Below are 24183 nucleotides of genomic sequence, written 5' to 3'. Positions count from 1 at the left end.
GTAATGTTTGCAGTGTGTTGATGGCGGTTGGATTGTGTCCGCAGTGTGCTGATGGTGGTTGGGTAGTGTCTGCAGTATGTTGATGGTGGTTGGGTAGTGTCCACAGTGTGCTGATGGTGGTTGGGTAGTGTCTGCAGTGTGTTGATGGTGGTTGTGTAGAGCCCACGGTGTGCTGATGGTGGTTGGGTTGGGTAGTGTCTGCAGTGTGCTGATGGTGGTTGGGTAATATCTGCAGTGTGTTGATGGTGGTTAGATTGTGTCTGCAGTGTGTTGAAGGTGGTTGGGTAGCATCCGCTGTGTGTTGATGGTGGTTGGGTAGTGTCCACAGTGTGCTGATGGTGGTTGGGTAGTGTCTGCAGTATGTTGATGGTGGTTGGGTAGTGTCTGCAGTGTGTTGATAGTGGTTGGGTAGTGTCTGCAGTGTGTTGATGGTGGTTGGGTAGTGTCCACAGTGTGCTGATGGTGGTTTGGTAATGTTTGCAGTGTGTTGATGGCGGTTGGATTGTGTCCGCAGTGTGTTGATGGTGGTTGGAAGCTCTTTTAGTCTACACTGGCCCTTCATACTGAAGTTGCTCCTTTTTCTCCACACAGCTAATAATACATCATCTCAGTTTTAGTGTGCGATGGGCTCTTGGTGGAGCCATCTTCTCACCATGTAATGCGCTTACTTAAAGAAAGAGCTACCTTTAATAAGCAATTTATAGTTAATTATATTTGGGCTTCCGCAGGCACAAAAGAACACTATTTTGGGGTAACAATGTGGAGTGCAAAACAACATTCGACCACATCAGGTAGCATTTTTGCGAGGCCAGCAGGTGCTGCATTTCCAGATCCATCCTTAAAGCCTGATTTAGCGGAAGATGGCGACGTGCAACACTGCCTAAGGTATAGGTAATATAATTTCTTCATTAAGGCCCTCATTACGATGTCTGGGCCGACACTTATCGTACCCGCTGAAGTCCGACACTGAAGTAACTACACTCGCGTGCTACATTGGACACTCCTCCTGTGGAAATTACACTAATGGAGTAAATTACATTGCCACTGAATTTTGAAGCATTATATGTAGCCACGTTTCTCTAAATCTAGGCTTAATGCCTGACCCAGCATCCTAAGTCCATCCATTTATTCTACATCACCTTTCTTTCACACAAGATAAAAGCCTAAGTGGCATATTATCAAGACAGGCGATAAGATTATCGCAGTTTTAGCTCTATGGAATTCCAATTGAAGCCCATGTTAGATGTCCTTCACATGGGCTTCAATTGGAATTCCATACAGCATATTATCAAGCCCATTATCGCCATTTTAGCGGCAGTTTCGCCATTTTAGCGGCAGTTTTCTGCCGCTAAAACGGCGATAATGTTATCGCCTGACTTGATAATATGCCCCCAGATTTCGTATTCGGTTGCACCAACGTTTCATGACATAATATCGACTCAATCAGCAGTATTGGTCTAATTTCGCAAGCAAAGGTTTTTTTGTACTAAAAAGTAGATGTAGATGCAACTGCAATGTATATTATGCTTGCATTGTGTAGGGTGAGATAATGATTTGCATAGGGTCGTAACGGCCTGGAACAGCATAAACACCTATATAAATCCATACAAAGCCAGACCTATAAAAATAGCTTGAGCTGGCATTGTATCAAATTATAGTACCAAGCACAAACAGCCACAAACAATTGGCAACAGGGAAATAGCATGCTTTTCCAACGCGTGGTGCATGAGATTTCTGAAAAATTGTACATATTATGCAATTTATCCAGCGGTGGTGTTTTTCAGTAGACATTTGTACTGGAGCGTGTCACCCCGAGGTTGAATCTCGAGCTAGACAATGCTCGCTTGCCTGTGTGATGTGGCCAATTCTTGCGTCACACAAAATGGCTACCCATGAGTGCTATGTTAGCATTACCCTGTTACTCTTTGCGAATAATAGTACTTTTAAGTTGTTTTGGCTTCAGGCAACACAGGGCTGTAGAGTTTCATCCGAGCCCGAGGCATGAAATAGTATTTACATTATTGTTGTCTAGGACTAGGTGTAAAGTCAAATTTATAACAAGCATTGGCAAAACCAATAGGGCTCCTGTTTGGTTATTGGCAGCTACTGAACTTGGCAATGCTTTTTGGCGATGATGTACAGCATTAACTATCAGAAAAATGCGTTTTGCCAATGTGGGCAGCATCGGCACAAAATAAAAAGCAGAAAGAGACAGTCGGACGGCCGCTGTTGGCAATCGCATCATTTTGTAGGAGTGCCATAATCCATAATGCATGCGTGCTCATGCATCGGCCGCATGTACGCATATGCATCATCACGCATGTGTGCGACAGCAGAACGACAGAGATGCATTTTCCATCTCATTAATTGACTAGTCTCAGATCAGTAAACACGTTTTGTAAATCAGAAAAAAATAAATGTGAAGTGTGTGCAAGCACTGTTGATGTAGTGGAATACCAAGCAGAAAATGGCACCTGCCAGGCCCTTTAAAAAAAATGGAACTTTCATTTTTTTTATATTGCATATTTTATATGTCCACGCGGGGTCGGGGGAGCAGATGGGGGAATTTATTGATAAGTTGGAGTGATAAAATAAAAATCAGCTGGGTTGGAGTAGGAGGTGAAAAGCACCACACGAAGGAGGGAGCGACACAGAGAGTGTGGGCAGTGAGGGGGGGGGGGGTTGGAAGGAGAAAAAACACACAAGATAGAGTAAAGCATGAGGGACAAAGCAACAGGAAGCACACGAGGGAGAGAGCTAGAAAATACACACACTTTTTTGGATCCATCCTGGAAGTCGCTATTAGCACATGTTATACAATTATGGGTATAGTTCTCTTTATACCCATCCTTTGAGAAAGAATGTGAGTGAGCAGCACCAGCAATCACGTCTCACCACTTTTGTCCAGCATTTGAAAAGCATACATTGTTGCATTGTATAGTGTTTTATTGTATTGTAGCATTTGTGTAGCAGCTCATATCCCGGAGTATAGCCTAACGTGCTTTTTGATCACCAGGTAGGATGATATTATATTTGTTGTACATGGTTAGAAGAACTTGGGTTTAAAGAGTTAGAACTCCCAAGTTCCTAAGTCATATGTGAACAGTTCCTCTTTGCATTCTGGGTCTTGTAGTCCTGATCTTATGATGTTATAAAATTACCTCAAATCCCATAATTTTACTGAAAGATCTGAACTTCAATAAGCTAGTGCTGCATGGAACTTGGAAAAATGAGTGATTTGCAGAGTGGGCATTTCCGGAAGAATTTAGGTCTTGTGTGGGAGATTCTTAGCAGATTCTTAGGAGTGCTCCACGTGTGGCACAGTGATTAGGGGCCATATGTATCGCACATTTCCCCTTCATTCCTATGGGCCTCCTGGCCCATAGAAATGAATGGGAAATTATTCCTTAATTGCGATTTCTAAATAGCGATTCCTTAAAAATCGCTATTTAGAAATCGCTAATGGTGATGATGATCATCACCATTAGCGATTTCTAAATAGCGATTTTTAAGGAATCGCTTTTTAGAAATCACAAAATGGCATGTATGTAGAAATCAGCTTCTTTTTAGCGATTTCTTACAATTCCTTAATAGCAATTAGTTAATCGCAAATTGGGAATATTTTCAAGGGTGCAGGGGTGTCCAAAGGACACCCAGCTGCACCCCTGAAAATGACATGTGTGCGCATATGGCGCACATACATGCCCTAAGGGCATGTATGAGCGTCACATGGCACCTTTTGTTTTTAAAACAAATGCTTTTTCAAAGGAATTCGCAACTTACCACCAACTTGAAGTTGGTGGTAATTTGCGAATCCTTAGGGTCAATTAGCAATATTTTTTTGCTTCATACTTTGCATTTAAGGAATCGCAATTTTTGCGATTCCTTAAATGCAATCGCAATCACAAATTGTGCGATTCCTTATTGTGAACCACATTTGCATAATACATACCATAGTGAGAATTCGCATTCGCAAAGGCCGAAATTCTGCGAATTTCGGCCTTTGCGAATGCGAATTTCAATGATACATATGGCCCTTAGTTATTATGGGGCGCATCACGATGCCGGCGAGACCGCCACTGACAGGCCGTCAATCCCATCGACAGACAGCCCTTCAGGGTGACCGCCGCATTAGGATGCAGGGGGTCGGACCCTTGTCTGTCAGAGGACAGATCGCTGCCTCCACCAGGATCTACTGATCCCAACGGGGCGGCAGTAGGAATCGTGATCCTGAATGGAGGCGCTGCCTGCTCAGGCACCGCCTTCAGGATCACGATGTCCATTTCCCACAGCCTTTTCATGGCAGTTCCACCACCATAAAAAGGCTGTTGGAAAGGTACTTTGGGGGCCCAAAGCAGGGCTCCCATCCCCTGTGTGCCACTGCTAAGTGGCCAGGGGGCACATGTGGTTTCCCTCCAAACATCCATGCACCGTGTGCCAGGCACCAAATGTTGCCTGGCACACGGTGCATGTATGTTTGTAAAATGCCTTTTTCTACTGCGACTTGTGCTGCAGGAATTTTCCTGGACCGCAGCACAAGCGGCAGTAGAAAATGGCAGTTTCCAACCACCTACACAGCAGTCTGATCTAAATATGGCAGGTGGGACCGCCGACTCCTTGACGGACGGTCTCAATCCCAATTCGATGGCGGTCGGACTCTCGTCTGACCGCCATGGTAATGAGCCCCTATGTTAGAGCATGGAGTGCAACACAGAGAGGCAAAAGAGAGACACATATGTGTTTATCATCCAACACCCACAGTGCTGCTGTCACCATTATGCATTTTACTGTAAAATATACTAATATTTACTGAGAAGCTGGTGATCCTGAAAAGGGAAATAACATTTAAAATATAGATATTTCTTAACAACTTTTACAATAAAAGAATTGGTACAATCCACAGGATCTATTGAAAGCTTTTTATGCGAAGGTGACACCTGACAAAGAATTTAGCAAATCCAGAAAAAACAAAACTGAGGGAACATAGAGTAACTTAAAATCAATCTTTTCCCAAAAAATACAGAGGCAAAACTTTAAATCAGATTTGGCAACATTTTCAAACATTAAACTTTGGAAAGGTTGGCAAACGTTATACTTAGAATACTTCACAGAGCTTACTCAGTTAAACATCTTCGACCAGACGCAAAAAAAAGTTTTTGCAAGAGAGAATTCTAAGAAGAATTTTTTGTGGTTTGATTCTTAAAATGAAAGTAGGTTTTTGCTACTATGTATCCCACAATCTTACTTTTCAGGAACATTTCTCCTGAAATTTTTTTTTTTTTTAATGAACTTGGTAAAGTTTACTGAGATCACAGAGCCTTGTTAAAACAATAACTCCATGACACTGCTGAGGAAATCATTTGCAACGCTACTCACCACTGTTTAAAATTCTTGAAGTAGTTTGATATCCAAAACAGGAAAGGCTTTATAGAAGCCATGCTTGCTTTCAGATTGTCACCCTAACTGTGCCAAATCAGAAATACAAATTATTTAATTACAATGTACAAAAATCACGTAAACCTACATTGGAATACATACTCCTTAAAACACATTGCCTTTGCTGTATACTGTCTTAGATGGCTGCTGCATTAACAATCCCTAAATGACCTTCCTGGATCGCTGATGGGTGCTGCGCCAGACCCCAAATCTCTCTGCTTTGATCATTGAGGAGTAAAGCACTGCTCACTGCCCTCCGAGGTCAAGCATGAAGGGGAGCTGCAATGACGACTTATGGTAGGACCACCTCAGGACCAAGTGTAAAGGGGAGCTGCAATGACGCCTTACCGTCCGACCACCTCAGGACCAAGTGTAAAGGGGAGCTGGAATGACACCTTACCGTCCGACCACCTCAGGACCAAGTGTAAAGGGGAGCTGGAATGACACCTTACTGTCCAACCACCTCAGGACCAAGTGTAAAGGGGAGCTGGAATGACACCTTACTGTCCAACCACCTCAGGACCAAGTTTAAAGTAGAGCTGCAATGACACCTTACCATCCGACCACCTCAGGACCAATTGTAAAGGAGAGCTGGAATGAAGCCTTACCGTCCGACCACCTCAGGACCATGTGTAAAGGGGCGCTTTAATGATGCCTTACCGTCTGACCATCTCAGGGACAAGTGTAAAGGAGAGCTGGAATGACGCCTTACCGTCTGACTGCCTTAGGGCCAAGTGTAAAAGGGAGCTGCAATGATACCTTACCGTCCGACCTCCTCAGGACCAAGTGTAAAGGGGAGCTGCAATGACGCCTTAACTACCGACCACCTCAGGACCAAGTGTAAAGGTGAGCTGCAATGACGCCTTACTGTCCAACCACCTCAGGACCAAGTTTAAAGTAGAGCTGCAATGACACCTTACCATCCGACCACCTCAGGACCGAGTGTAAAGGTGAGCTGCAATGACGCCTAACTGTACAACCACCTCAGGACCAAGTTTAAAGTAGAGCTGCAATGACACCTTACCATCCGACCACCTCAGGACCAAGTGTAAAGGGGAGCTGCAATGACGCCTTACCGTCCGACCACCTCAGGACCAAGTGTAAAGGGGAGCTGGAATGACGCCTTACTGTCCAACCACCTCAGGACCAAGTTTAAAGTAGAGCTGCAATGACACCTTACCATCTGACCACCTCAGGACCAATTGTAAAGGAGAGCTGGAATGAAGCCTTACCGTCCGACCACCTCAGGACCATGTGTAAAGGGGCGCTTTAATGATGCCTTACCGTATGACCATCTCAGGGACAAGTGTAAAGGAGAGCTGGAATGACGCCTTACCATCTGACTGCCTTAGGGCCAAGTGTAAAGGGGAGCTGCAATGATGCCTTACCGTCCGACCACCTCAGGACCAAGTGTAAAGGGGAGCTGCAATGATGCCTTAACTACCGACCACCTCAGGACCAAGTGTAAAGGTGAGCTGCAATGACACCTTACCATCCGACCACCTCAGGACCAAGTGTAAAGGGGAGCTGCAATGACTCCTTACTGTCTGACCACCTCAGGACCAAGTGTAAAGGGGAGCTGCAATGACGCCTTAAATACCGACCACCTCAGGACCAAGTGTAAAGGTGAGCTGCAATGACACCTTACTGTCCAACCACCTCAGGACCAAGTTTAAAGTAGAGCTGCAATGACACCTTACCATCCGACCACCTCAGGACCAATTGTAAAGGAGAGCTGGAATGAACTCTTACCGTCCGACCACCTCAGGACCAAGTGTAAAGGGGCGCTTTAATGATGCCTTACCGTCTGACCATCTCAGGGACAAGTGTAAAGGAGAGCTGGAATGACGCCTTACCGTCTGACTGCCTTAGGGCCAAGTGTAAAGGGGAGCTGCAATGATGCCTTACCGTCCGACCACCTCAGGACTAAGTGTAAAGGGGAGCTGCAATGACGCCTTACCGTCCGACCACCTCAGGACCCAGTGCACAGGGGAGTTGCAATGACGCCTAGTGTCCGACCACCTCAGCACCAAGTGTAAAGGGGCGCTGCAATGACGCCTTACCGTCCGACCACCTCAGGACCAAGTTTAAAGTAGAGCTGGAATGACGCCTTACCATCCGACCACCTCAGGACCAAGTGTAAAGGGGCGCTTCAATGATGCTTTACCGTCCGACCATCTCAGGAACAAGTGTAAAGGAGAGCTGGAATGACGCCTTACCGTCTGACTGCCTTAGGGCCAAGTGTAAAGGGGAGCTGCAATGATGCCTTACCGTCCGACCACCTCAGGACTAAGTGTAAAGGGGAGCTGCAATGACGCCTTACCGTCCGACCACCTCAGGACCCAGTGCACAGGGGAGTTGCAATGACGCCTAGTGTCCGACCACCTCAGCACCAAGTGTAAAGGGCCGCTGCAATGACGCCTTACCGTCCGACCACCTCAGGACCAAGTTTAAAGTAGAGCTGGAATGACGCCTTACCATCCGACCACCTCAGGACCAAGTGTAAAGGGGCGCTTCAATGATGCTTTACCGTCCGACCATCTCAGGAACAAGTGTAAAGGAGAGCTGGAATGACGCCTTACCGTCTGACTGCCTTAGGGCCAAGTGTAAAGGAGAGCTTCAATGATGTCTTACGGTCCGACCACCTCAGGATCAAGTGTAAAGGGGAGCAGCAATGACGCCTTACCAGTCGACCACCTCAGGACCAAGTGTAAAGGGGAGCTGCAATGACGCCTTACCAGTCGACCACCTCAGGACCAAGTGTAAAGGGGAGCTGCAATGACGCCTTACCGTTTGACCACCTCAGGACCAAGTGTAAAGTGCAGCTGAAATTAAGCTTTACCTCTGACAACCTCAGGATCAAGTTCAAAGGGGAGCTGCAATGATGCCTTACTGTCCGACCACCTCAGGACCAAGTGGAAAGGAGAGCTGCAATGACGCCTTACCATCCGACCACCTCAGCACCAAATGTAAAGGGGCGCTGCAATGGCACCTTACCGTCTGACCATCTCAGGACCAAATGTAAAGGAGGGCTGAAATGACGCCTTACCGTCCAACTGTCTCAAGGCCAAGTGTAAAGGAGCGCTTCAATGACGCCTTACCATCCGCCCACCTCAGGACCAAGTGTAGAGGGGATCTGCAATGACACCTTACCATCCGACCACCTCAGGACCAAGTGTAAAGGGGCGCTTCAATGATGCTTTACCGTCCGACCATCTCAGGAACAAGTGTAAAGGAGAGCTGGAATGACGCCTTACCGTCTGACTGCCTTAGGGCCAAGTGTAAAGGGGAGCTGCAATGATGCCTTACCGTCCGACCACCTCAGGACTAAGTGTAAAGGGGAGCTGCAATGACGCCTTACCGTCCGACCACCTCAGGACCCAGTGCACAGGGGAGTTGCAATGACGCCTAGTGTCCGACCACCTCAGCACCAAGTGTAAAGGGGCGCTGCAATGACGCCTTACCGTCCGACCACCTCAGGACCAAGTTTAAAGTAGAGCTGCAATGACGCCTTACCATCCGACCACCTCAGGACCAAGTGTAAAGGGGCGCTTCAATGATGCTTTACCGTCCGACCATCTCAGGAACAAGTGTAAAGGAGAGCTGGAATGACGCCTTACCGTCTGACTGCCTTAGGACCAAGTGTAAAGGAGAGCTTCAATGATGTCTTACGGTCCGACCACCTCAGGATCAAGTGTAAGGGGAGCTGCAATGACGCCTTACCAGTCGACCACCTCAGGACCAAGTGTAAAGGGGAGCTGCAATGACGCCTTACCAGTCGACCACCTCAGGACCAAGTGTAAAGGGGAGCTGCAATGACGCCTTACCAGTCGACCACCTCAGGACCAAGTGTAAAGGGGAGCTGCAATGACGCCTTACCAGTCGACCACCTCAGGACCAAGTGTAAAGGGGAGCTGCAATGACGCCATACCGTTTGACCACCTCAGGACCAAGTGTAAAGTGCAGCTGAAATTAAGCTTTACCTCTGACAACCTCAGGACCAAGTTCAAAGGGGAGCTGCAATGATGCCTTACTGTCCGACCACCTCAGGACCAAGTGGAAAGGAGAGCTGCAATGACGCCTTACCATCCGACCACCTCAGCACCAAATGTAAAGGGGCGCTGCAATGGCGCCTTACCGTCTGACCATCTCAGGACCAAATGTAAAGGAGGGCTGAAATGACGCCTTACCGTCCAACTGTCTCAAGGCCAAGTGTAAAGGAGCGCTTCAATGACGCCTTACCATCCGCCCACCTCAGGACCAAGTGTAAAGGGGATCTGCAATGACGCCTCACCGTCCGGCCACCTCAGGACCAAGTGTAAAGTAGAGCTGCAATGACACCTTACCATCCGACCATCTCAGGACCAAGTGTATTGGGGAGCTGGAATGAAACCTTACCATCTGACCACCTCAGGATCAAGTGTAAAGGAGAGCTGCAATGACGTCTTACGGTCCGACCACCTCTGGACCAAGTGTAAAGGGGAGCTGCAATGACGCCTTACCATCCGACCACCTCAGGATCAAGTGTAAAGGGGAGCTGCAATGAAACCTTGCCATCCGACCACCCCAGGATCAAGTGTAAGGGGGAGCTGCAATGAAGCCTTACCGTCCGACCACCTCAGGACTAAGTGTAAAGGGGAGGTGCAATGAAGCCTTACCGTCCGACCACCTCAGGACCAAGCGTAAAGGGGAGCTGCAATAAAACCTTACCGTCCGACCACCTCAGGACAAAGTAGAAAGGGGAGTTGCAATGACGCCTTAATGTCTGACCACCTCAGGACCAAGTGTAAAGTGCAGCTGAAATTACACCTTACCTCCGACCACCTCAGGACCAAGTGTAAAGGGGAGCTGCAATGATGCCTTACTGTCCGACCTCCTCAGGACCAAGTGAAAAGGGGTGCTGCAATGATGCCTTAACTACCGCCCACCTCAGGACCAAGGGTAAAGGGGAGCTGCAATGACGCCTTACCATCCGACCACCTCAGGACCAAGTATAAAGGGGAGCTGCAATGACTCCTTACTGTCTGACCACCTCAGGACCAAGTGTAAAGGGGAGCTGCAATGACGCCTTAACTACCGACCACCTCAAGACCAAGGGTAAAAGGGAGCTGCAATGACGCCTTACCGTCCGAACACCTTAGGACCAAGTGTAAAGGGGAGCTGCAATGACTCCTTACTGTATGACCACCTCAGGACCAAGTGTAAAGGGGAGCTGCAATGACGCCTTAACTACCGACCACCTCAGGACCAAGTGTAAAGGGGAGCTGCAATGATGCCTTACTGTCCGACCACCTCAGGACCAAGTGTAAAGGGGAGCTGCAATGACTCCTTACTGTCTGACCACCTCAGGACCAAGTGTAAAGGGGTGCTGCAATGACGCCTTAACTACCGACCACCTCAGGACCAAGGGTAAAGGGGAGCTGCAATGACGCCTTACTGTCCGACCACCTCAGGATCAAGTGTAAAGGGGAGCTGCAATGACGCCTTACTGTCTGACCACCTCAGGACCAAGGGTAACGGGGAGCTGCAATGATGCCCTACCCTACAGACCCCATAGTGGTGCCCTCCAGGTCCAAGAATAAAGTGGAGTTGCACCGGCACATCTACCCTGCTGCCCCCTTAGGGGTGCCCTTCTGATCCAAGCATAAAGGGGAGCTGCACTGGCTCCCTACCCTCCAACCCTCTCAGTGATGCCCTTCAAGTGCAGATGTAAAGTGGAGCTGGACTGCCCTCCCTCTCAGGAGTAACACCCTGGTCCAAGCGTGAAGGTGGAGCTTCATTGGAACCCAACCCTCTAACCATCAGAGGTGCGCACCTGGTAGATGTATAAAGGGGAGCTGAGCTGGCCACCTACTCTTCAGTTCCCTCATAAGTTCTTTCTTGGTCCAAATGTCAAGGAGACCTGCAGTGCACCCCCCCTCCCCCCACCCCTTCCCAGCAGCCCCCTCAAGGGAGCTGCATTGGCCCTCTTTCCTCCCCAGTCTGATCCATTAGCGATGCTGTACTATCTTATAAATTTGTGATCCCATAATTTAGGGGTGGTGTATTAGCCTAAATTTCACCTTTTTAACAAAAACAGATCGAAGAAACTGACCAAAAGCGAATTGATTCCCAGGGCTAAGCCAGTGGCATAACGCAAAATGATGCCCCCCTGCAGAATGTAAAGAGGGGACCCTTATCTCAGAAATCTCACTGATTTTCATTGGCCTTGGGCCGAATGGAGGCCTTCTGAAGGGTTGAGGGGGCCCCCTGCAGGGTCGCCCCCTCTTCACCGCTGGGCCTGCGCTACGACCCGGGGCTAAGCAGTGTGAAGTAGTCCTGCACCATTGTGCAGTTGCACACACCACCAGCAAAACATGACAACAAAAAAGAATCAATAGAACACGGATTCCTTTAGGGTTTTACTGGCGTGTATAATATATACAAAAATAATATGCAAAAGAGCATTCCGCGTCCTTTGAGGTCATTTGGATGCAGCCGCTGTGCGTAAACCCCGAAAATAAATGAAATGCACGGCCCGCCTAACAAGCCCACATTCCCTTGGCGTGACTGCCTGCATTTTTAAGGCAAATTTTGGTATCGTCATTAATTATTCATAAAACGCTGTGCATGTTCCCGGGCTGTACAGGTGCTGGGGCGTCACATCTCCGCGCGCACAGCATCAGTCACGCCGACCCGCAGCTCTGGCCACGAAAGCAATAACGGTGTGTACGCTGCTCCTGTCTTACCTCGTTTTCTTTGCAATTAACTCCCCTCTGCACGATTAATAGTAAAAATCTGCTGCGGATGTTTGTAAACGCTCGCCTGACCCACTTTCATGGGCCTCCCTCTTGTCGATGTAGGACGCGGCAGGAGAAGTTCCGGAAGTCTTGCCCGTGACGCATTTCCATCTAGCATTAATCACTTTCATCTACTTTCCCCATCCCCCCACCCTGGGACCCTTATTTCTAGGTGGAGAGAAAAATATTGTGATAACAAATTATCCTGGCCTAAATTTTGTCAACTCAATATCATGAAGAGAAATGTAGATTAATGAGGGTTATTTCAGTTGAGGTCTGACGTCACGATGCCAGCAACTCATGTGAAAGCTAGGTTAGGTCATGGAGCATAATTAAAGCAGCTGTTTAAAGCAAAACATTAGACCTTGCTTTTCTTTCTTCTGCTCTATTTTCATAGCTCACAATGACAAGCAGAGAGAATATGTTTATTTTTTGCGTTCTGTAGATAGAGAAAAGATAGAATCATTCTGCATGTTTCTACAGGTTCTGAGCTACTACAGCTGCTATTTTTTAACTGACTTATATTGAACTGTATCTAATATCTGTTTGCAACAAATTTCTTATAGGTTTTTGATGTGTTTAATTTTAATCTAGAAGTTCTATTTTCATTCTTCATGTTAGCAAACATGCTCGTTCTTTCAAAGGAAAGAGCTACGCACCAAGGTTTTTAAGTGGTTTTTAGGAAAGGTGATTGTGTGACTATGTATTATATCGGCTAAAGTACCCCCTAGTGTACATGATAAAGATTTTGCAAGTCACCTCAGAGTTCCATAACCTTTTAAAAGAACTTGGCCTTCAGCCTCGTGCCTCTTTATAGTTATGGAACTCCTGCTTAACTTGCAATATCCTTTTAATGTACGACAGGGTGTACTTTATCTCTTATATTACATATCTATACCTAATGATAGTCTGCTCACAGCAGTCTGGCAAAAAGCATTGGACACGGCATTTTGAGCGCACACCGCGTGGAACTACCAAGAATATCATTCTTCATTGGATGCAAAGGAAAGTTTCCTCATGACCTCCCACTCTGCAATTGAGGATTTGCTGCATTGCACTCTTTACTTTTCTACCTGGGTCAATGCGTGGTTCTGTACTGGGCCAGACCCTTCTGCTTTTACCCCTTTCACTGCCCGATTGTCCTTATACCAACTTTCCTAAATCACAGAGGAAGAGTGGCCTCATACTACCATGATGCTACCCCTTTCAATGAAGGTTGCACCACTGTCCCTGTGCCAGCTTTTCTGGCTCACAGGGCAATGATGCTGTGGCTTCTTGCCTTCCTGCTGCTACCCCTTCCTTAATGGTTAGCTCCATTGGCCCAATACCATATTTCACACGTCACAGCCAATTATTGCACTTGCCCCATACCCGCCTGTGCTACCCCAGACTTTGAGGAGTGCTATGCTGTTCCATGTCAATCTTGTCAGATCAGATGAAGGGTGGTTCACCATCTGCCATATTCCTCTTGTCTAACCATCAAAACATGCCGTTCTGCCCAAGTTCTGTGGCGAGTCCTAAAGTGGTTCTGCACTGGCCCGCTTTGCATCGCACCCCATGATGGAGTCTGTGTTGGTGACGGAACGGTGGAGCAGGTGCTCATCATTCCCCTGCTGTGATCATTTTGCGGAGTCACATGACCAACAACTTCCTAATATAATCTTTTAGAGGTGCAGCAATTGCCCCTACTAGCCTGGTCCAATAATTTTGGGGTGTTTCATTGGACATCATGTCATGCAGCAATTAACGGGATGCCGCATTGACCCTATATCTGCTTGCTCCAAGCATTGGGAGTGCTGTCTTTCTCTATATATTCCTGGTCCAATCATGTAGGGGTTCAGCCTTGCCTTAGAGCCAAATGCTCTAGTTATTTAGGGATGCTGCACTGATCACCATGGCCTTCTGTCAGTTATATTGAGTGATGCTCAGGTGCCTGCCATAGCTTCCACAGTCCCACTTCAAGACTACTTTGAGACAACATCCCCAATTGAACTCACTCCGGGAATCAATAAACCATCTTGTGTACCATCTGACCCTCTACACACCTACACTATTTACTCTCTAGCCCTCACATACAAAGCTCTACTCTCTTTATTCACTCTTCTATGACTTATTTTAAGGGAAATATTCCTTATTCAGTTAATAAACCATAAAAGGTACACATATAATTTCAACAAGTTATAAAAATATATAATTACAAGTCATGAATAAGATGCATACAATAATACAATACAATGCCATGTAACCTATATAAAATAGGAGCATATTTTAAAACCAATGATACTGATCCTATACAATACATTTAGTTCAATAAAGTGCATGAATATTAAAAATTCTTTAGCTAAAAAAATTATTTTTTATTTCCCCACAATATTACGCAGTTTAATGGAGGCTGCAATGTATCTAAACACTGTGTGACTTATTTCAAATATGCAGTGATTCTATCTCTCTTAAAAAACTACACCTAATTCATCATCTCCTGTTAACTTTCACCCAATTTCTAAATTCCACTTCCTATCTAAGACAGTGGATGGTTTTTCTTTCATTGTCTCAAACTTAACTTCTCCTCAAACAACCTACTCAACCCCAGCCTATCAGATTTTGGTGCAGTCTACTCCACAGAAACAGCACTCTTGCATGTATCTAACTTCATCACCTCCGCACACCATAACCAGCTCCCCTCTATGCTCATAATCTTGGACCAGCCTGCAGCCTTCAACCCTATTAGTCACTCTACTCTGCTCTCCTCCCTCGACTGACTAGGCATCACTGACTTGTGCACATCTGATGTAACTCCTGAATCTCTGGTTCCTGTTACACAGCCACTTGGGACTCAAAGAAATCTGCATCCGACCCACATCCATTGGAGTCAAACAGGGCTTAGTCCTTGGCCCCCTTCTTTTTTCTGTATTCATCAAGTCTTTCTGTGACATCAGCTTCTTTTTTGGCATCTTATATCACCTGTAATAAAAAATCGTATGCTCCTTGCCAACTTTTACATCCCACCTCCACTAATGCATTTCAGACGTAATCACAGTCTTCTAGCACAGGAAGGCACTACGGTCACCCAAGCCAAACTCCTCTACAGCTGAAGTCCTTTACCAGTCAATCAATCAATCAATTAATCAACCAATCAATCAATCAATCAATCAAGGGTTTGTTAAGCGCGCTACTCACCCGTGAGGGTCTCAGGGCACTGAGGGGGGATTTGCGGCTCCATTAGCCGAAGAGCCGGGTCTTGTCCAGTCCTTCTATCAAACTCCATTTTCTTTCCTCCAGATGTCCTGAAATTTCCCCTTGTAGCTAGACAGCTCAGGTAGTCTTCAGCCCATCCATGATAGAAGCCTTCACCACAAGTGCATCCATCTCAGCACGCTTTCTACTATGCATGGTATACAACATCGGCCCACTCATACCATTCAGAATAGCCAAACCATTTATCAACGCATTGGCGTTTGGTAGGCTGGGCTCATGTAATAGTCTTTTTGGAGACCTCCACATTTGCTCTCACACACCACTAGACAATGTCCTAAACTTTGCAACCCACACTCTATATAATTGAACGAGGCACACAACCACATCAGCATACTGCCACCAGGCTGGCGGGCTCATCGTCAAGAACAAGGCCTTATAGCAGTGCTTAATTTGAGCCAGTGGTTTCTGGTGCTCGGCACCTAATTGGCAGCACCAGCACTTATGGCAGTTTGTCACATAGTGGGCTGTTTGTCTGATTCAGAGTGAGTACAAAAACAGGTGTTTATTAATTCAATATACGTTAAAAAAGACTAATACCTGCCGCCCATGCTAATCTTATAGCTTTGGGGGCCTGGAATAGTCTGAATTGTCACACTTGTAGGCGTGTGATGGTTAGTAGCTGGTTTGGTACTGTCAATGTCAGCGCTGGCCGGGGCAATGGGTGGTGTAGGCTGCAGTGGCCTCCTGAGGAGGGCCCTTGCACTTATTTATATCTACAAATTAAGCACTGCCTTATAGAAACTATTAACAATAACAATTGTTGTTACTTACGTGAACCACATTGTTGGTTTGCTCTTTTTTTACTTGTGCTTGTTAACCTACTATGGGAGATAATCACAAGGAAGTGGCGAAGAGAGGCGTTAGCCTTCTTGGCTTATCGCCTCTCTCCGCCACTTCGGAAACACAAGGCTGTCCCATATTCACAAGGATATGGTGCAGCCTTGCATTTCCCCCTGCGATTGCGCTAAGTTTAACAACTTAGCGCCAACGCAGGCACCCTTGCACCAGAGTGCAAGGGTGTCTGAGGGCAGTAGAGGTTTGTTTATGTGTAGGAAGGTGTCCCTTCCTGCACAACCGTAAATGCAATTCTCTCACTTTCATGTGTGCTGCCTTAAACAGCACACATCAAAGTGACAGAATGGCATTTAAAAAAAAGGTTTGTTTATGTATAGGAAGGGACACCTTTCTGTACATACAATTTGCTTTTTCCTTGTGTGCTGCACAAGGCAGCACACATGGAAAAGCAAAAACGAGGAGAAATAAAGCATTTCTCCTCGTTTTGCCTGCTTAAGACCAGGATTTTCCATGTCTTAATTTTGGCACTGCCTTCCTTTTACGCTGCCCTTGTGAATAGGGGGTTGCGTCAAAATCAATGACTGTTGCAGTGGAACGCCTACCACAACACCCATTACCCTCCCATTTCACGCTAAATACTGCGTGAAAGGGTTCCTTATTCACAAGGCAGTTAAGCAATGTTAAGTGGCTTAACACTGCCTTGTGAATAAGGCGAGGCCCGTATCGCCACCACAACATCACTGAAAGTGGCGTCATGGTGGCGATAGGGGCTTGTGAATATGCTCCTATATGTTTAGTATTTTTACCTTTACCTGTCAATCATATTCTGCCTCTCTATACAGTGCTCTGATACCCATATGGGTCAGGTTTGCGCTATACTTTTCAAATAAATAAATACATAAAATAGAATGCAAGTTAGTAAACAGCTTGGCCGCTGTCTACCTCTCGGACACTTTCTCATGATATGCACCAATCAGTGCAGATCAATACAAAATCCACTGTATTCTGTCTCTAAGTTGCAGCCTTCTACCTTTTTCAACCTCTACAATGGAGCTCTCTATAACCCAACATTCGGGCCATTCACTATCTTCAAGATTTAAAAATGACCAAATTCAAATACATCTGCTGCAACTTGAAAGACATGAAGGATGAGTGACCCACTCTGTTGTAAATATCTTCACCCCTGATGTAAGTGCATACTTTGCATACCTCTATGTACCATCAGCTAGTATATATTTGTCTCCACCAATCAGATTCAGGCATTGGCACAATTTACCCCAAAATGTTACTACTCATTTAAATACTTTAGAAAAACTACAAAGGTACCGACACCATTGAGATGCGCAACATTTTTTATCACAATGTTACTACTGTTAAATAAATAAATTAGCCTCCTCTCCAGTAGCCGAATGGTCCCTTTAAGAAATAAAAAAAAACACAAATGGGCATGAAACATCCGGGACATTTTATGTGAATTTATTTGCATATGTCATTGATATACTTTTCTGGTGTTAGTTCTAGTTAACTTTCTAGATTACTCTCGTTGTTTTGTGTGTTTTGGGTTGTTAGCTTCTCAGAATTGTTTTAACTCGGGACAACCAATCGTTCAGTAATTAAAAAAGGGAAGAAAAATAAAAAATGCTGCTTTAATTTTTTTACAGGGCCACTTTTGAAGATTATTGCTTTTGCCCTCGGTTTTAAACACCACATAACACTTATATTGAGTGTGCGTTCACTATCCGAAGCATTGTTTTAGGAAAACCTATTCTTGCCAATCTGTTATTTATGAGGACATTTTGCAAGCGCCTAAACGAATCCATGCTGCGAGTAGGCGCACTGTAAAGCAGTCGTGCCAACAGTTCCCTGGGTTTGAGGCATATTGTGCTCGTCTTGAAGCAGGATTGAAGAGTGTGTAGGGTGTGCGAATGTGTATCTAGACTTTTTAGCCCCCTCCTGGTATTTATTTGAATGTCGGTGAGTCTCTTCAGGGCTTATGGACGGTGAGGAATTGACAGCCTCGTTATCAGCGGCACTTCCGGCGTGGGTGAGCCAGGCAAGGAGCTGGCACTTCCGGCGTGGGTGAGCCAGGCAAGCAGCCTTTGTCCCTGCATTTCCATCAACACATCTTAAAGTAATATCGATCCGACTATTGAACACAAAGCCTTCCAACTCAGGCTGATTGCTGTTCCCACGTACAGCAAATGCATTATTCCCTCCTCATACATAAAGGGGGAATGTAATTGTAGCTCGCTGTGCATAATCAATGCATTAGACCCCTCTCCGAAAATTACACACACGCTCCCTGTTCTGCACGGTCGTGGAGACCTAAATAAGGGAATCCATCAATGTTGTAGCAGTGGTTTTTGTGTAGGAGGGGCTGCCCTAGGGTTCCCAAGAGGCTCTGGGATTGATGGGACAGATGAGGCAGAGTGTTTGTGTTCTGCAGCCTTATTTTTTATTTTTTTTGCAGATTTAAATAGCGCTAACTCGACCCGAAGGTATTGGAGCGCTTTACATGAGCACCAGTTGTGTTACACAAGGACACATTCATTAGGGCTCGGCTGAACGCGCGGAAGCGCGTCTCCGCCGAGAACCCTATTGTGGCCGTGTCTGCTTCCCAGGAGACAATCCTGGCCACGCGCATGGCGATTTGAAACTGCCACGCGCACGCGAACGCGCGCTGTGGCCAGGCGCTGTCTCCTGGGAAGCTCGAATCACCACACGAAACACCACACACGCATGCGCATACACACAGACACAAGCGCCCATGCACACACGCACATACATACAGACACCCCCCACACACACACATACACACACACAAGTGCACCAAGGCCCCCCCCCTCCCCTCCCCGCTGCCGTCACCGTCGCACACATACATACACACACGAGCATACACACACGAGTGCACCAAGCCCCCCCAGCCCTTTTGAACTTACCTGGCCAATCTCGGGGGACTCTGCTCTCCGCACGCGGCGCACAACCTCCTGCTGGCGCGGACCCGGGGCTCTCTACCGCTCACAGGAGCCCCGGGCGCGAGACGCATGGACTCTGCCTGCCTCCTCTTCCGGTCCGGACGCGGCCCCGCCTCCGTCACAGGCGACCTTGCCTGACTTCCGTTTTTCCGCTTCTTGTTTTTCACTGCCGTTCATGCCCAGAGCACTAGATAAAGGTAAAAACTTTAAATAGCTAATGTGGCCAGTCAAGGCAAGTGAGCTGCAGCAGTCCATGGCTTGGCTTTTCAGTCAGTAGATCCTCGAGCCACGCTGATCAAGCCACTTCACATCAGGGATGAAGTTAATGTGTTAAACTTGTTTCGAATTTTGCGGAAATATATTAAAAAAAAATACAGAAAATATCTAACTACATAGGCTCGTTAGGAGCCGTGTTATTATGCCGCAATGAAAGGTTGGTGTAACAAAGACTGTGGGTCTGTATATTCACAGAGCACGATTCTGTCACCTTCATTGGACCCCCGCTCACTTACCCAGACTTGGCTGAGTTTACAAATGTCCTATCAAAACATTCTGAACACCTATCTGTACATAAAGGGACACCTGAACTCACTCCGAGCACCTGTACATTCTCTGGAAAGTTAACCATTATCTCGCGGTGACCTCATTGTTCAGGGGAAAGTCTTTTTTGTTGTTGTTGTAACTGTAGACTTGCATAACTTGTTTTCATTTTTTTAAAATTGCGCAGTAAATCTTGGCGAGTATTTATTTTTCCATGCCTCTGTGACTTTCTGAGAACACAGTAGCTGACCTGCCCTGTTTTCTGGTCTTTACTTGCGGATTTTTCCTGGAATGAAATCTTGTGTTTGGCATGCAGGGCACACGGGGTTCTGACCCGGGAAGAGATTGCGGGCTCGTATGCCGAGTTCAGTGCGGTCTTGGAGTGTGTGTGCTAAGTCTCTGCTCGGCTCTCACAGCTGGAGCTTCGGGACTGGCATCCAGTTCATTCTGTTCTAGACTTGCCTTTAATAACATCGAGTTAATCCAAGAAAAACCAATTCTCCGTATTTTACCATCGCTGCCATAGCGACATTGGTTCTGAGGTTGTTTTTTTGCTGCCGCCATGGTTCAGACGGTCGAGCGACTTACCTAGACTAAATCACCTATTTCGTCTCCCTATTCAATTGCCTTGTAAACTTGCAAGTTGCGTTGTCTGATGGACCTCTCTGAGAAAATCAGAAATTAATTTCAGATGGTTTACTATTCTAGTAGATGTATGTGGGAGAGAAACTCTTGAGCAGACCAATAGCCATAGGTATAGAGTGTTCAAATGGTTCATATTTTCTCTCCACGTTTTATGAAACACATTTGGCCTTGGTGTGGAGGAGTGTGGCTCATTGGTTAGAGCGGCAGACCCTGATGCAGAGTTCTGGCCAGTAACAATGCTAATAGCTCTAACTTTTGCAATGCCGAGACCGTTGCATTGTTTTTTTTTTGTAAGCAGGGGGAGATTACGTTTTTTCCCCAGAATCACAGGATGCTGAGCCGACACCTAAACTCGAACTTGGTTCCCCGCTCCAAAGTTGGCAGCTCTTGCTGTAAGGCCACATCCTCTTCAAAAATAGATTGTCCTTCCCATGTCGGAAGGGCGAGTGATGGTAGCACATTGACACCATAGTTCAGAGGACAGCACTTTTCCCCCCTAGAAACCATTTACTCTTTGCCGACTGGAGTCTCTGACGCTTTTCTTGGTCAGTTTCCATCTGGTAGGCACGGGATATGAAATATGTCACCCATCTCCTAACCACAGACCAAGGGCTCACTCCCCGTTTTCCTTTCCCAGTCTTTGGAGTGACAAATCCCCTTCTCTCAGGAAACTTTGATCAGAGTGGGGGCGTGGCCACGGAGGCGAGCGTGATGGCCGCTTCTGAGTGAAGCTCCTCCGTGCGGGCGGCTTAAGGCGACCTTATCCATGTGACCCGGTGTCTCCTGACCCCACAATGCTGCCGCTCCGAATGTGGACATCGCCTTGACCAGCTGGGCGGATCCGGAGGCTGCGGGAAGGGTCTGACGTGGTGCTGCAGGCGGAGGGGAATCCGGGCCGTTCGGGCCTTGCCGCCATCTTCCCTAACTGCGCCGGAGAGACGGGTAAGGGCGGCGCGGCGCTCGGCTACCGAGCTTCCGTCCCGCCGCGCGCTGGGTCGGGACGCACACGCTTGCAGCTGGTCCCTCGTGGGCTCTTGGGGGGGGGGCGCCAGTCTCCGGGGCGCGGTTGTGGTGTTTAGGCCTGACCGCACCTTGGAGCCGGGGCCTCGATTTTCGGGCCTGCTGTGGGACTAGGGTGGGGAACTGATTTAACACGCTGCCACTTGAGTGCTGCACCCCCCGGTTTATCGCCGCACGCTGTGGCCGTGCCTACACCTGAGGCCTGGTTCTGCCCTGGCACGTCCTTCTGAGCCGTCTACAGCCCCCTACTCTTATTTGGGCGCCGAAGCCGCACTTGCTGCCCTGAGCATGGGGAAGAGGGACCCGAAGCAACGCAAATTGAGATTTGATAAAACATCTCTCCTCGCCACGGACCCTCCGCCAGGCTCATCCACTGGGGCCTCTGGATCTGCGGGCATGGGTGACACCACCGCCATGGTTGCTACCATGATGAGCGAGATGCGCGCAGGCTTCAAGGCGCTCGACACCCGCTTTGACGGCCTAGAAAAGAAAATTGCGGACATGGGCACCACAGTGCAGGCCCATGACAGGAGACTTGACTTGGCCGAATCCAGGAATTCTGATGGGGAGGACGGTGCCGCTAAAACGCTTAAACGTCTGGAAAGGGTAGAAAAAATTCTCAAAGATGTGGCCATGAAAAATGAGGACTTGGAAGCACGTGGTCGACGAAATAACCTGCGAATTCTTGGTGTGGCGGAAACGACAGCGACGGGTCGTTTTGATACTTTTGTTGAGCACCTCCTCATAGAACTGTTCGGCAGAGACACCTTCATGTCTGGTTTTGTGGTCGAGCGTGCACATCGGTCTTTAGGCCCTAAACCTCGCCCTGGTCAGCCTCCGCGACACATAATCACCAGAATCATGAATTTCTGGGACCGGGACGCCGCGCTTCGCGCTGCCCGTGAGGCCGGCGAGGTACGCTGGCAGGGTAGCGTCCTATCCTTCTTCCCGGATTTCAAACTTCTGGTCCAAGAGGCCCGCCGCAAGTATAACGGGGTCAAAGCAACTCTACGCAATCTTGGCTTGAAATAGGGCATGTTGTACCCGGCCCGCTTGAAGGTTGAGGTGAACGGGAGATTCCGCATCTTTGACACCCCCACGGAGGCTCAAGAGTTCTGTCAAGGCTACAAGAGGTAGGGCTCACCATCGGCTTCTGGATCCGCGACGCGCTCCCCGGCCCGGACTGATACGCAGTCCAGTGCAGATCTCTTTGCTGAGACTGGCCAGGGATGAACGATCTCTGCTGCTCGATCTTCACTGACCCATTGCTACTCCCTGCCCGGTGTCCTATTGAACAGATATGGTCTACTATTTCTTTGACGATTGTTCAACTGTGCTTACGACTTTGGTCGCCTTGATTGGTGCGCCTGCATGGAGTGGTGGTGCCACCCCCTATGGCGTATGCCTTAATGCTTTCCTTCTTTGGGGTTTTGGTCTGTGCTCTGCCTTATCGTTTGAGGTCATTGCCAATGCATGTTCAGTTTTGTACCTCGTATCAGAGCTTGTTTGGGGTTTGCCTCTCTGGGGACAGTGGGAGGCTGGGTGGTGGGTGGAGGGCGGGGATTGTGTTTTTTGTTCGTTTTTTTTAATTGTGAGTATTGATGGAACTCCTGGGAGTGGACTGTTTCATGCAAGATGGACTGCCTTTTCTTCTGATGCAGCGCTATGGCTGGGGTAGGTTTGCAGTCTGGCCCGTCAAGACTCACGCTTATGTCATGGAATGTCCGTGGCTTGAACAACACGCGCAAGCGCAAACAGGTATTGAACTACGTGGCACGCTACAAGGTGGATGTGCTTTTTTTGCAGGAAACACACTTAGCGCAGGCAGACTCCTCCTCGATGGCTCAGGGTTGGGGCAACCATAGAATATTCTCGAATTACAGCAGTTATTCCAGAGGGGTTGCTATCTTTGTGCTCAAGCGCGTTCCCTTTGTGTTTACTGGTAGTGCGACAGATGCTGAAGGTCGCTATGTGCTCGTTTCTGGGGTGCTGTTTGGGTACAAGATTACACTGGCTGGGGTATATGGTCCTAACGTGGATTCCCCCGCCTTTTTCCATGACCTACAGCTGCTGCTGCTTCACTTGGACATAGACCTGTTAGTGAAGGGGGGTGATTTTAACTTGCTTATGACCCCGGACAGAGACAGCACCTCCCCTTCCCCAGACTGCAAGACTCAGGCCAGATCAGTCCTCGCAGAGATTTGTACACACTTTTCCCTAATCGACATTGAAGCTCGACTGCACCCTGACACCCCTGAGTATACTCATCATTCTAGTTTCCACAATACTAGCACTAGGATTGATTATTGGCTCCTCTCCCCCGGTGTCGCTGGATGGGTGGAGGGCCTATCCACTCTGCCGCGAACGCTGTCCGATCATTCTCCTGTTACTTTGACTCTGCTGATTCCTAGACTGGGTGGCTATGAAAGACAGTGGCGGTTTCCGGGCAGAGCACTGCAAGACCCAGTCTTTACAGAGGAGATCCGCGGAGCCATTGACGAGTACTTTGACATCAACACGGGCACTGTGAGCTCCTGGGCTACACACTGGGAGGGTTTCAAGGCCACCATTCGCGGGACATGCATTGCTAAACATGTAGGAGCTCTGCGGGAGATACGCTCTACACTGTCCCGCATTGAGAGTGAGCTTTCTACATTAGATAGGGACCTTATTGCTTCTCCATCACACTCAAAGGAGGCCAGGAGACTGACTTTGCTGATGGAGTTTAGGGACGCTGC

This window comes from Lissotriton helveticus, chromosome 9 (assembly GCF_964261635.1).
Source record: "Lissotriton helveticus chromosome 9, aLisHel1.1, whole genome shotgun sequence".
Classification (NCBI taxonomy): Eukaryota; Metazoa; Chordata; class Amphibia; order Caudata; family Salamandridae; genus Lissotriton; species Lissotriton helveticus.
The sequence above is the reverse complement of the archived record's forward strand: the minus strand, read 5'-3'. Positions refer to the sequence as shown.